At 36.2% G+C, this 14,084-nt stretch overlaps 1 long non-coding RNA gene across 1 annotated transcript in view; it reads right to left on the reverse strand.

The window, feature by feature from the left end:
- Positions 1 to 14,084, reverse strand: part of LOC105095265 (uncharacterized) — a 743,648-nt gene that overhangs the window by 367,129 nt on the left and 362,435 nt on the right. Inside the window, exon 11 of the long non-coding RNA XR_010384800.1 lies at positions 12,674 to 12,792. This is a non-coding gene — a long non-coding RNA (uncharacterized LOC105095265). The remainder of the gene's footprint in view (positions 1 to 12,673; positions 12,793 to 14,084) is intronic.

Raw genomic sequence — 14,084 nt, forward strand, 5'->3', positions numbered from 1 at the left:
GGTACTAAACCCAACACTAATCTGATTGCATTCTCTGCATTACCAATACACTTAAACTGATGCTTAGTTTTGGAGGAAACAAAATTAAATATAGTAGTCATTAAATTAAATGTGAATGATTGACTTTTCCTATCAAAGGGCAGAGATTACGTCACTGGATTAAAAGAACCCTAGTTATATACTAGTTCTCATTTAAGACAGGAAATGTTAAACAAAAATAAAGAATGCTACACCAGAAATTAACACAACACTATAAATTGACTATACTTCAATAAAAATAAATCAGTTTTTTAAAGGATGTGCAAAGAATGCCCATGAATACATACAAAATGCAAGTATTGTAGTAGTAATACACACAGCAGACAGGAATTCAGGGGTGAAAGCAGGAAGAAGGATAAAGAGGGACATTATGAAACGTAAAGAGGGACAATTTATGATGCACTTGTAACACATTTGCATTTCCAAACAAGCTAACAACTAACACTTACAGCAAAAACTATTTGCTATGCAAGATTTTTATAAAAATAAAATAGAATTTTCAATAGACCTCAAAGAATTGAATAGATCTACTAAATTAAAAATAAGTAAAGACATAGAGGACTTGATTAATAAATTGATTTAATAAATATACAGAGATATTTTCATCCATCAAATAGAGAATATGTTTTTGTATGTCCATGTACTATTTATAAAAATTAACCATTAAAAATATTTACTACATTTTTTTCAACTAGAGTTATATTTTCAGGCTATGCTTTTTAAAAATCATAAACCAATACAAATGTCTAATGCAATTAGATATAGACAAAAGATGATCAAAATAATTTTATATTTAAAAATAAATTTTCTAGATATTTCCTAGAAAATGAAATTAAATATAATCTAAAAAATACTGAGCTGGAGACTATTTCATCCCAAATTTAGTGGGTTCAGTGAAAACCATACTATTAGGACTAGTTCTAATTTTAAAAGTCTTCATTATTAGAGAAGACAAAAAATAAAACTATTATGTAGTACCTTAAGAAATAGTAAAAGAACAAGATAAACAAAAAGAAACCAAGATACACTTAAAATTAAGGACATAGAAAGTGAATATGAAGTAGAATGAATAAATAAAATTGAAAATTGAGTCTTGTAAAATGGCTAGTGAAATAGATGGCCTTCTTGTAATTATGATTGGTACAAAAAGAAAAAATATAAAAATAGATACAAGTAAGAATGAGAAGTGGGGCATACAACCCATACATTCAGGAGAAATGAAACAAATCTTGAGGCTCTTCTGCCTGAAACTTTATGGCAACTAATTAGAAAACCTAGAGAAAATGGGTGACTACCTGGCCCAACACATTTTAACAAAATTACTTCTCAAAGAAAAGGATAATCTGGGTAGACCATTTATCCTTTAAGACATTAGATGGTGATTAGAAATGTGCCATGAAAAAGCTTGTAGTTCCAGATGCTCTCAAAGCTGACTCTTTTCAATCTTTAAGGACATATACATTGTTACACAAACTTTTAAAAAAAATATGAAAATTCTTCCCCAGCCATTTTATGGAACTGAGTTTGTGTTAATACCAAAACCTCGCAAAGACATCACAAAAGAAACAAGACTACAATATTAACTCACTTTTAAAGACAGATGCAAAATTCTAAATAAAATGTTTAAAATGAAATCCAACAGTGTATCTGAAACTACCGCATGTGACTGACCAAGTGATGTAGTATCAGCAAAGTCTATCAAATAGTCCCTTAATAAATTAAAGGAGGAAAACAGATTTATGATAACGTTCATGGACTACAAGAAGATATTTGTTAACATCAACAGCCATTTCTAATGAAAACGCTAAGTCAAGCAGGAATAGAAAGTTACTAATTTAAATAAAACTCAATAGATTTACCATGAACCAATACAAGTGTTATCTGCAAATCATTTCACCTTCAAGTTTTGCTATTTTATTTCTAACCTATCCCACTGTATCTCTCCATTCCTTTCTCCTGTGAAGGAAAAATACTGCAAACCATATCAGTAAACAAAGAATGCTGAAACCATCAAGTTATCAGTGGCTGCCCACACCCCCCAGTGAAGACAAGCCTGCAGCCCAGCCTCTGCAGCCACTCACGAAGGTGCACCCTAAGGGGACTCAGAATAATAAAGGACAAGATACTGGTCCTAAATAGCTAGGTGCTTGTCAAAGGAATGAATTCAATGAGCCCAAATGTTTGCTTCCTCTCATACACAGAAAAGCACTAAATTCTTTAACTTGAGATGCCTGCTCTTCTTTAGATAACAAGTAATCTTTATTGTTCCAACTACCTGGTCTTTGTTGTAAAGCTCCTATATATCCTAGCTCCTCCCCTACCTCTTCTGAGGGGTCCCTCAGAATCCTCCCGCCTGGAGTCCTCCAGCCAAATAAAACATAACTCTCAACTTTTAGGCAGTGCATTTATTTCAGTTGACACTCCCTTCCATGAGCAAACATTGATTGTATGCCTGTATATTTCAGGCACTGTGCTGGGCCACAATGGAAAGAAATTAAATACATAATCCAAAAAGAAATATGAAAAATTAGCATCAAATGAAAACAATACAAAGTGACACACTAGGGGCAAGTTAAAAAACTGACTCCCTACTGACCAAGCTGACCTCAATTTCCCTCTTCTGAATTGGACAAGGATTGAAAATTAGCTTTTAGCATACAAGTTAAGACATTTTCTACAAATGGGGTCCATGATCGGATAACAGTGAAATAACTTCTGTTTTTCTCATATATTGTAACAGTCTGAACCAAACTAAAAACAAAAGCAAAATAGCAATAGCATTTTACCAAAGGGAAGAGTGTGCATTTCTCTAGCATTTCCATGGTCCCTGCACTTCTCTGGGATTTTCCAAAGTTTGCATTTAATCAGAGCACCCTGAAGTGACTGCAGGCAGGGAAAACCACTATTATGCTGCAGGGGTTGCTGACAGACAGCTTCAGGAGCGTTTAGTTAACAAATCATTACTTAGTGTTTGTAAGACTTCTACCTGAACCCAAACAGAGCGTGTAACTGTCTTGGAAGAACAAAGCCATCAATTGTAAAACAAACCTTGGTAAAGGCAGCTAGGATCAGCAGAGAGGGGAAATAAAGTAATTTATTCAAATTGTATATTTGAATAGTAAGAATTTTTTTTCTAAAAGTAACATAGATTTGGCATCATTTAAAAAATGTGAACGATAGGTCTTTGCTTTAAGGACAAAGAGTGTATTTGTTAAGTTGAAGGAGAGTGAAAATGAAATGAGAAAAGAATACTAATAAACCACTCAAGTAAGAAATGACCACGTGTACATTCTCCAACTTTTGTGCAAAGCATGTGGCAATGTTGGGTTTAGTTTTGTCACGGAAAAGAGAAAGGCAAAGTTTTAACGCTAACCTGTCATTGTGATATCCTAACTTCTGCCCTATTCAAGACACTTAATCATCTTCTAATTGCCAAGGCCACACGTAGGCAGGGAAGAGGGGGCAGGGCTGAACCAAATGCAGAAGAGGAAAAAAAAGAAAAGAACAAAGCTCAAAGCAGCAGAGGTAACTATTATTTTTCAAAGACTACGCGAAGCATTGAAATTCTGATACCTCATTCCTGTGACAAAAATTGTAATGAGAACAGGAAATGGTACCCCATGAATCCACTGTCCTGACAATGATTTAATGAGAATGGGAAATGGTGAGAGCATAACTAATTCGCATTATGATCCTAAAGTTGTCATCTTGTGGTTCTGCTCAGATGCTGCGAAATGAAGGATGTCGGACATCAGCTGGGAGAGTGCGAGGAAAAGCATGAAGACGGTGACACTGCGTGGCCTGAAAGTAATAGCGGCATGTGTTAGTGATGGAGGGGTGCCGCGCGGGAGGGGCAGGAGGGAGAGATGAAGCCTGGCGTTGGTCTGCTGAATGACAAACTAGGAATCCACTTAAAGGCGGCAAGGGTGCGAACTGGAAGGGAGAGACCAGCAGGTAAGGCAAAGGCTGTGATGTAAAAGTGAGCGAGGAAGTAACCAAAAGGTCAAATGAGACTGCATAAATGGGGGAAATCTGCCGAGTCTGGATGTTTTGCATTTTATCTTCTCTTGGAGTTAGTCAAGTCTGTTAAAAAGCAATTGATTTTGTGGTTTTAATGTAAAGCCTCTTTTCCTCCTTTAGCAAATAAAGTTTTGCATTCAAATCTCTAAACTGTGCATTTTATAAGGGAAGCAATCAAAGGTACCCCATCTCAGCTGCAAAAGCTCTGGAATACAGTGGTCAGTGGGAGAAAGAATGTCATTCAGCTCGATTGTGCTGGTGGAAACCAGCTCTCAGGACATCAAGATTACTTAGAATCCAAATTCCACAGATGACAGAAAGTAATTTATTTCTTGTAAACAAATAAATTTTGACCATTTCTCTAAATAGCAACTCAGGTTCTAGACAGTTTTGAGGGCCAGATTATTCCAAAACTTCTAGACTTCACTGAGCATGCCAAGGCAATGTTCATCGTCTGCTTACATTTTGGGAAATATGTTACCATACATGGCATGGTTAAAAAATCAGCAGGTAAATGGAGAAATAAAACATCCTAACTATGCAAATTATGCATTTTCAAACATGACTTGCTCCTCAAAGAACTAGCCATTTAAAGTTGTTGCTTAAAATTTCGTCTGTAAGGCTGCCTTAACATTTAGAATGCTTCTCACAGGTGAATCCTCCAAGAATAAAGAAAACAGAGAGTCATGATGGAGATCAAATACTAAAAACCTCTGGGAAAAGAAACTGTATTTTACTGATTACAATACCAAAGCAGCATAGTGATCATGTTCCAGATTCATTCTACAAAATAACAAAAACAGTAATAAAGAGTGGCATTTTTCCATGCAGTTTTCTCTTAGCACCTTTTATTTAAATAGAACAATAAAGAGATGTTTTTGAAGATGAAAAGCAACTTAGAGAAAAAATGAAAATGACTGATTCTCTCACCACTAGTCAAAAACCTTTCAGACTAAGATAAATGACTCAAAGCCATTAGAAAAAAATTATTGCAAACTTACGTGTGCCTAAGCTCCCCCCTGCTTTGCATTTTGATTCATATTTAAAATATTGATTCCATCAAATGGAGGAACAGTTAGTGTCAGCAAGATGATGATGGAGAAAATGAAGTCAAAGGTGAACAATGTAAACAGTGGATTTATTTATTTATGCGCAGGTGAAGGTGCCAGATTTCACTTATATTGAAGACTTACTCAATTTATTAATTTAATCCTCCTAAAGCACCACTTTACAAAGCGATGCAATTTCAGATCAAACAGATCACTGCGTACTTGTTGAATTCACGGTTAATGATACACGAATTTGTAATCCAGAATGATACATAACTGAGTGAGCTACCTTATTTTCCTCCCCTATTACAGGAGAGGTGCACAACGAAAGATGATCATGTTCAAGGAAGAAATGTGAATGACATTCTCAAAAGTTGAACTATACTGAACAATAATAATGTCTAGTGAAAATGAAATATTTAATGTCCATATTGAGGTCCTCAATCATGGATTATGTGGTCACGTAAGGGGTGTCAAATGCCAATGAGAATTTCAATCTGACCCGGCAAAAATGAAGTAAGCAACATCCAGTATTTCATCTCTTATGTCCATTTTCACAGTGAAGGATTGGTTCCATCATGCTTATTACTCAATCCAATGTCAAGGTCTTAAAAACAAATTTTGAAAGCACTTAAGAGGTTCTTTTAGCAGCTGTATTTAGTAACAAATGGCAGATATTATTAATGCAAGTACATCTTATATAAAATATTTTAATATGGATTTTTGGTGATAGTATATTCTTATTAACATCAGGTGGAAATAGCAGCTCTTTGAGATGAAAGATCCATTTAGTCCCATCTTCAAATTATGGATTGATACAATATTCTATGCCATAATGGTTCCAAAAGCATTGTTAGTGCTATGTATTATTCATGTTTTTGGGTACCATTGTTTCAGCTCATAATAGAGTGTCTCACAATTGTGAGTGAGGCTTATAATGAACTGAAGAAAATGATCTAACTCTAGTATTTTAACAGGTCACCTAGTTGGTGCAGAGGACATCCGGGCACTATATTTGTATCAGTACTTGGCACTGGACTCAAACTTGAGAAAAGAAGGATTTTAAGTTCTGAATGATCTACTTCCTCCCACAAGCACAATATGTTTACGAGGGTATTTTTAAAGATGCATATAGTTGTCAGGTATGATGGCTAGGGTGGGGAATTCAGTTTGAAAATAAATACGGTTTAAACATAGTCCAATATATGTCCATTAGGAATAAAACAAATTGTACTACTTAGCTATGGAATCGAAACATTGTAAAACTTGCTTCCCAAACTTTCCCGGGCATACAAAATCACCTGGGCATCTTGTTCCCATGCAGATTCTAATTCAGGAAAGCGGAAGCAGGGCCTGAGATTCTGCATTTCTAACCAACTGTCAGAAGGTGCTGCTCACTGGACCAATGAGGAAGAGGATCACTGTGGATATCTAAACCACTACCCGCTAGTCTGGGATTTGCCACTCTGTGGACCTAGGTTCCCAGTACTAACCACTTCATAAGGATGTTATACTGAGAGAATTAAATCAGAAATACACGCAAAGGGTTTAGCATAACAAACAACTACATCCTCACTGGCCGCTTTTGGAGGTTACCTACCTTGTTTATTCCTCAGGCTTAACACCAAAAATAAATGTTAATTTAAAAGCCAATTCTTGGGCAAGCTCTATTCTCTGATTATATGAGTCCGGTGACAGGTAATTATCAAGACCTTATAAGGCAGTAGATCTAATTATTAGAAAGCACTTCCTACTTTATCTGATATATCTGCTATTCTATGATAAGAAATACAACTTTTAGTTTTGTGTTTCGGAAACTGACCAAAAATAAATCGAATCCCTTTCTGTATGTCAGTAGCACTAATATTTTATGATATGTGGTTATTTTATTTTCCCCAAAATTTGAATTTTCAAAATATTTTTTGGAACAGAATACCTTCTCTTGGTTCAAAAATCAAAAAAGCAGCAGAAGGTATTGAAACAGATGCTGTGGGTACGAGGTCTACTACTCCATGCCTGCGACTGAGAGCAGGTGCAGCTGTGCCGGAGGGCTCCGCATCTCCAAGCAGTCATCAATCAGTGAGGTGCCCTTGCCCACTGCTGGGGTCACTCTGATGAGCAGTTCACACGGTTTGCCAGAGGTTGCCAGTGGGATAAAGCTCCAGTTGCTCGTGGTGGTCACCTGTTTCATCATTCATCATCTACTGCTTCCTTCCCTTCCCTGCTGCCCTGCTACGCTTCCTAGGATCACCTCCTAAAATGCTACTTGGATGAAAATTGTCAGCTCAGGGTCTGCTTCTATGGGAGCCACATCAAGTCAGGGATGAAGTAGAAAGTTTCCCTCTAGTCCCTTTTCTATCCTCCCTCTGCCCAGTTCTCACCCCCAGTAGAGAAGTTATTTCCTTCGTTTCTTTCTAAGTTTTAATTCTGTGAATCTCCAAGCAAGTTAAGATGCTTATTCCTTTCTATTTAAATAAAATATGACAAATATACTCACACTATGCTGCACCTGGTTTTTTGACTTAATATATCTTGGACATCTTTCAATATCAGTGTACATGGAGCCTTTATTCCTTTGCACGACTGTGTGGTATTCCACTGTATGTAAATGACCAGCTGGTCCAAACCCCTTTTGCCATTTCTTCTCCAGCGTCTACATCTCCATTTTATTTGATTACTGATTGAATGACAAGGTTTAATCATCTTAATGACCTCCTCTGGCCACAAACCTATATTTACGATGTCCTTTTCAAAATATTATCCCTCATAATAAACAATTCTCTTACAAGAGATCATCTCTAGCACAAGAGAAGTAGGATACTGTTCCTCCTACCCGAGACAAAAATAAAGTTGCAGACAGCTTGCTCACTGTGGTACCTGGGAGGCTGACACTGAATTTGTAAACAGGTAAAGCTCTTGAGACTTCTCCACACAGAAGTTCTCAACCTGTATTTATATAATTAACTTCTTTTAAACACAGGTCTGGAACTTTACCTTCTGGGTATATTATATGTCCACTGTTTTAGCTCCTTGTCCTAGACCATATTTCTAACACAATCATTAGCTTCCAATTATTGGACATTTAAAATTGCCAAGCCCTCTCATGTGTACTTTATACGTATCATTTTTTTTATCAGTTTATTAATTATCTTATAAGTTAATTATTATCCCCATTTACAGAAGAGGAAATGGATGCTCAGAGAAGGTAAGTCACTTGTCAGAGTCAAGTAATCAGCAAGTGGTAAAACTCAGGATTGAGATGCTTCAGTCTTCATCCTATTGTCTAATGAACAAACTGTCCTTCCCAGCTTTCTGTCAAGGGCATAGAACAATCACTGCCCTCAGTTAAGTAGTTGATAAAATTACAAATTATAATATGACTAGGGAATGAGTCATGAATGGATTTCTATAGAGAACACTTTCCTGTTACACTAGCTAAAGTTCTCCAGAGAAGCAGAACCAATGGGAGAACCATACAGTTCTCTTATGACACATCGTATATATTTGTGTACAAACGTATACATATGTATAAGAGGGAATTTATTATAGAAATTGTCTCACACAGTTATGGAAGCTGGTTAAGTCCCATAATCTGCCATCTACAAGCTGAAGAACTGGGAAAGCCAGTGGTGTAACTCCCACTCTGGGACTGAAGTCTCAAGTCCAAGGTTCCAAGAAACCTGAAATCCAACATCAGAGGGCAGAAGGAAGAGGACATCCCAGCTCAAGAAGAAAGGGAATTCACCCTTCCTCCACATTTTTGTTCTACTGGGGCCATCGAGGGATTGGCTGGCGACCACCCACACAGGTGTGGGCAAATCTTCTCTACTCAGTGTATGGACTCTTTGACTGATTCAAATACTCAATCTCTTTCAGAAACAACCTCACAGACACACCCAGAAATAATGTTTTACCAGCTATCTGTGCATCCCTTAGCCCAGGTGACATATAAAATTAGCCATCACACCTCTTTTAGTACTGATCAGTAATCAATACGCTTTAGATTCTGTCTTTCAAAAAGTTAATACGCTTCTACAGATATTATAATATATCCTTTTACCATTGCCCAGAAGAATATCATGGTTGTTACAGATTTAAAAACAGTAACATAACAACAACAAAACCCCAAACCCTTTACTACATTAACTTTTTCTCCTTTATCAGGTAAGGAAAAGGGATTTGTTTGGTATGACTTGTTTTTAGAACCTCTACTGTGGGTTGCAGAAAAAACGCTTTGCTTTCCAAGCCTCCCAATCTGCCACTTAAAGAACGAGTCAGCCGATTTTGCTAGGAATTAATGCAAGCTTATTAGGCTGTCTCTTCCAGAATCTGAATTTTTCTACACTTTGGAGAATTTTAACAGGATTTACTCAGTTCTCATTTTCTAACACGTCTCCCATCCTCCAGAATTCCTTGTAGATGACTGGGATACATTCTAGTATTATAACCACAACTGGCACCCTGGACAGAAGCCATCTGAAGCTTTAGGAAAATCTACTTTAAGGAGCCCCACACAGTCAGTTTACTCCCTCCCCTGGGCATCCTGCTTCCTCCTTCCATTTCAGTCTGAAGACAATTTCTGATGGAGGAAGAAAGAGAGGTGGCATCCAGTAAGCTTCTTCCTCACTGTCATTAGTTATCGATACACCATCAGCCTCATCTCTTCCCAGTGCTTCCTTTTCCTCCTAACAATCCATAAAACCTTCTTTACAAAAATTATTTTTAGAGCATTTTGAAAGCTGCAGATCATTTTAGACACTGGCCTTTTATATATTGCTTTTCTGTTCCATGTCATCATTTGTTCAAACTCTTTTTTTTCCCCCGGTGACTACATCATTGCAGGTCATTCTTTATAGACCCATTATTTCTATTTGATATCTTGTAAGAATTTAATTTATAAGAGCCTTCCATCTTGGAGTCACCTTTTTCTTCTGCTGTCATTGGGCATGGAATTTTCTGCATCATTTCCAACAAACTTAAACCTTGGTGGGGTCTAGGTTTATGGTTTTTAAAATGCCCCTTTATAATTTTGTGAGGAAAATGGTCAACTGCTACAAAGTAGGAAGCAGAATGATTTCTAGCAAATAGCACTGTGTTTTCCTTAATTGGGTATGTGCGTCAAAGTAAAACAAACACATAGTTTTAATATCTAATATTGTGTGATCTAGTGTTATACACTGAAAGTGCTAAGTGGAAGTAGTGCAACATAATAGTATTAATAATGTTTCACTTTATGGCAAAAAATTGAAATAATAGAAATTCTCTCCGATTTTAAAATTTAATCAGGGGCTGCAGTTAAAAGCAGGTAGTCTCAGTAAATTATGCTTACAATACTCTCATAAAAGATTCTTCACCCCCTTTGATACTATCATTTGAAACAAAGAGTGGTTTATGTGCATCTTTAATGACTACTGTGCTCCTTTACAGCACTCTATACTGACTATTATACAAAAACACTTTAAGGCATCTTATAATAATCCACATATCTTTAATTAGCCCCCTATCTTTATCTACACATCTTTATTTCAAGTGTCTGAAGCATCTGTATTCTCATCTATTTCCCTGCACCCTCCTTGGTACTGGAGATCTCCCCATCTCTGAGGCTCTCCATCCTTTGTCCTACCCTCTTGCCCTGCTAGACCAGCAAGCATCTTTACATCTGTTTGTTCTACATGATGGTCCCTGCTTCAAAAGGCATTTGAATAACGGCTTTATGACTAACGAAATTTGAATACCATCTACCTAAAATCCTGGTGTAACTAAACTGAGTACTTTCTTCCTGAACTAGTTTAAACTACAATGAGACATAATGGAAATATGTGTTTTGTCGATGTAGTTGAACAAATTTGCTTCATCAATCCACCCATAAAAATGTCGAAGGAGATAAACATGAAGACACAGCTATCCCAAGCCCAAGTAGAATTTACAGTAATTCCATCTTTTAGGGAGGCAAGTGGCTAAGTAAATTCTTGCTCTGTGAACCTGGTGTAAAAACAAAGTCCTCACTAACAGCATCTTACATCAGAGACAGAAGCTGTGCTGGCCAGACAAGTTAAGAGCCCATCTCTTAACTCTTTGCTGATCAAGTAGAACCAGAATCCTTCTACCTTCAATAGGTCCTCTTGGTAAATTCATTGTAAGGCCACAGAAAAAAAATTTTGATCTACAAAGATAAATGGATGTATATATACGGTCTTGTGGGATGTTCCCACACATTACTGTCTGTCTAGGATAGATCAGTCATTTTAAAATAAATAAGGACTAAATGACATAATAATTTTGAGTTAAAAACCATGTACTAATGTTCATCTGCTACATAAAGCCATTCTTTTTAAGCATTAATGAGCTCTATTTGAAAGTATACACAGAAAACCACAGAATAGTAAACATGTTCTCTAACAATACAGAATATAGCCTCTGAGCATGATAAACAAAATTATATTAAAATTAATCAACATTATAAAAACTAGACATTAAAGAGCTATCTCCATAAGCCGCCTAAAACTATTGGTCTCAAACAAAGCAAATACATAATTATAAACTATTTTGGAGACAACAAAAGTGAAACTTATTTACAGCATTTTGTGAGATTCCACCAAATACAAGTTGAGGAACAAATTCAAAATGTGGCATTTTATATTTAAAATATAAAAACAGGCAAATGGACCAGATTTAACCTGCCAGCCATAGTTTGCCTACTTCTGTTCTAAGAGATGGCACTGTTGAGAGGCACATGAAAAATTTAACAGGTGCTTTACTGTTAGCGAGAAGTAAAAATGTGCAGGGGATGGGAGAGCTGAACTCTTCTGCCAGCACTGTACATCACCTTTGTCACTCAATCTTGAACATATATTAATGATAATGTATTATCTCTGGACAGATAAACTCAGCGCCATTTCTCGATGGACCTGAATAAGGCCTCAGAATCCTTCTTAACCCATTTCTCTAGGCAGTCACAAACAATTAGAACTGACAGAAAACATAAAACCTTTTTGCCACTCCTAATCTTCTATACTCTTATTAGTGTATGTTATTGAGAATTTGACCCAGAACTTTGGCTTGACAGAATAGAGAGGAATCATCACCTTGCCTGACCTAAACTGTTGTAGCCTAAGATCACAAACACTTTTGCAACCTCATCATGCCACTGACACACATTAAGCTAACAATCAACTAAAACCTTGAAGCCTTCTCCAAACCAGCTGCTGTTAAGTCATGCCTTAAATGCCTTCTATGTTAGATTCGAATGTATAATCTCCCAGCTTCAACTAAGTCAAATCAGCATGCCTTTGAACTTTATGCCATTTCAACATAAGACAATGGTCACAAACAGAATTCCTTAACACACCATTTGAAACTCTCTTCTTGATAACCGAAATAACCATGTTTTAAATTACTCTACCCATCAGGTGTAAGAATCTTTGTGGTAATATTTATATTCACACCATACATAATATCTACACACAAAAAATACTTTTTTGTGCATATAGGAAAATTTTTTTCAAAACCGTATCATTGGTTTACTAAATTAAGCAATAAAGATAACTTCAAGACTGTTCTCCTACCTTTGAGCCTCAAGCACGGACTCCAGCTAGAAAAAGCTTTAGGCAAGTAGTGATTCCAGGAATTTCTTGTTTTCCAACTAAGTCTCTTGGTTGAGCAACAGAACAGAATACCTGTCATCCTGAAAGATAAAGAATGTACACAAAATTGAGTTTCACAGTGCTAAACAATAAAAAAAAAAAGTGAGTTGTGTTACAGTACAGCTATCAAACATTAAATACTATCATGGGAGAGCTTTGAAAAGTTACAGGTGTTATACAAACATAAGGAATCACTTTTTTGGTATGTATTTTGTTGCCTTAAGGTGGACAGTGTTATTCCACCTGCATTTCTAGAAAAGAGATAGTAGAGTAGCATCCTGTAGTCTTAATTTATCATCCCGACTATATTTTCTTCATTTTAAGTTTATTTTCTCAAGATATAATTATTTTCCTTTTAGGTCTGATTTTCTTGGTGAAAAATGTAGCAACCCATTTGGTTAACACTGATTTCTTGGGATAACAGAATGCTTTTAATAGAGAAGATTATTTGGATGTATTCTTATACAGGGATCAGCACACTTTCGCTATAGTCCAGAAAGTAAACATTTTCAGCTTGGCAGGCTACGAAGCTGTGTCCTCAACTCTCCCTGAAATACTCACAGTCTTTTTTACGTTCTACATTTAAATATGTAAAAACCACACTTGGCTCACAGACTGTACAAAAACAGGTGGTAGGCCAGATTCGGCCATTATTTGGTGACGCCTGCTCCAGAATATTGCCTGTTAAACAAAAGTAAGACCACAGTTGCCTGGACATCCATCAAAACCTGAAACTTAGTCATTTCCTTTTGTGTGTTTATGGGACAAGACAGATGACACAGTTCAAAAATTACCTCCATTTCGATCAAAGAAATTCCATGAGACAAGTTTTGAATTCTTTCAATTGAGAAAATAGGACCCAAAGAATCCTAAAGTTTCTCTTTCAATAAACAAATATTAAATACTTATTGCCATTTGCCAAACCGTGTGCTGTGAAATGAAAAACAAAATCAAACCAAACCAACACCACGAACCCAAATAGATCCCAAGCCCCTTCCACTGAAACAGTACAGCATTTATAGATGACATCTTCCTACTTTACCTAGAGATACACGTCAGAAAGGACTATATAAAAGGCTTAAACATAGTTTTCACCAAAAACCATGAATGAAACTTGAAATCCTTTCTTTAAATTTTTCAAACCTGTTTCTTCTCCTACTCAAATAATTTCAATTATTGTAATAATTTGTAATAATTTGTAATAAATAATTACATAGCCAAAAGCTGAACACACACAGCTCTTTAGTCTGATAATAAACTGTAAAGTCAACGTCCACCAACGATGAGGAAGAGTAAGTCAAACTGCATGTTAAGTAAGTATAAAGAATTACAA

Source organism: Camelus dromedarius, chromosome 17 (genome assembly GCF_036321535.1).
Source record: "Camelus dromedarius isolate mCamDro1 chromosome 17, mCamDro1.pat, whole genome shotgun sequence".
NCBI classification, from domain to species: Eukaryota; Metazoa; Chordata; class Mammalia; order Artiodactyla; family Camelidae; genus Camelus; species Camelus dromedarius.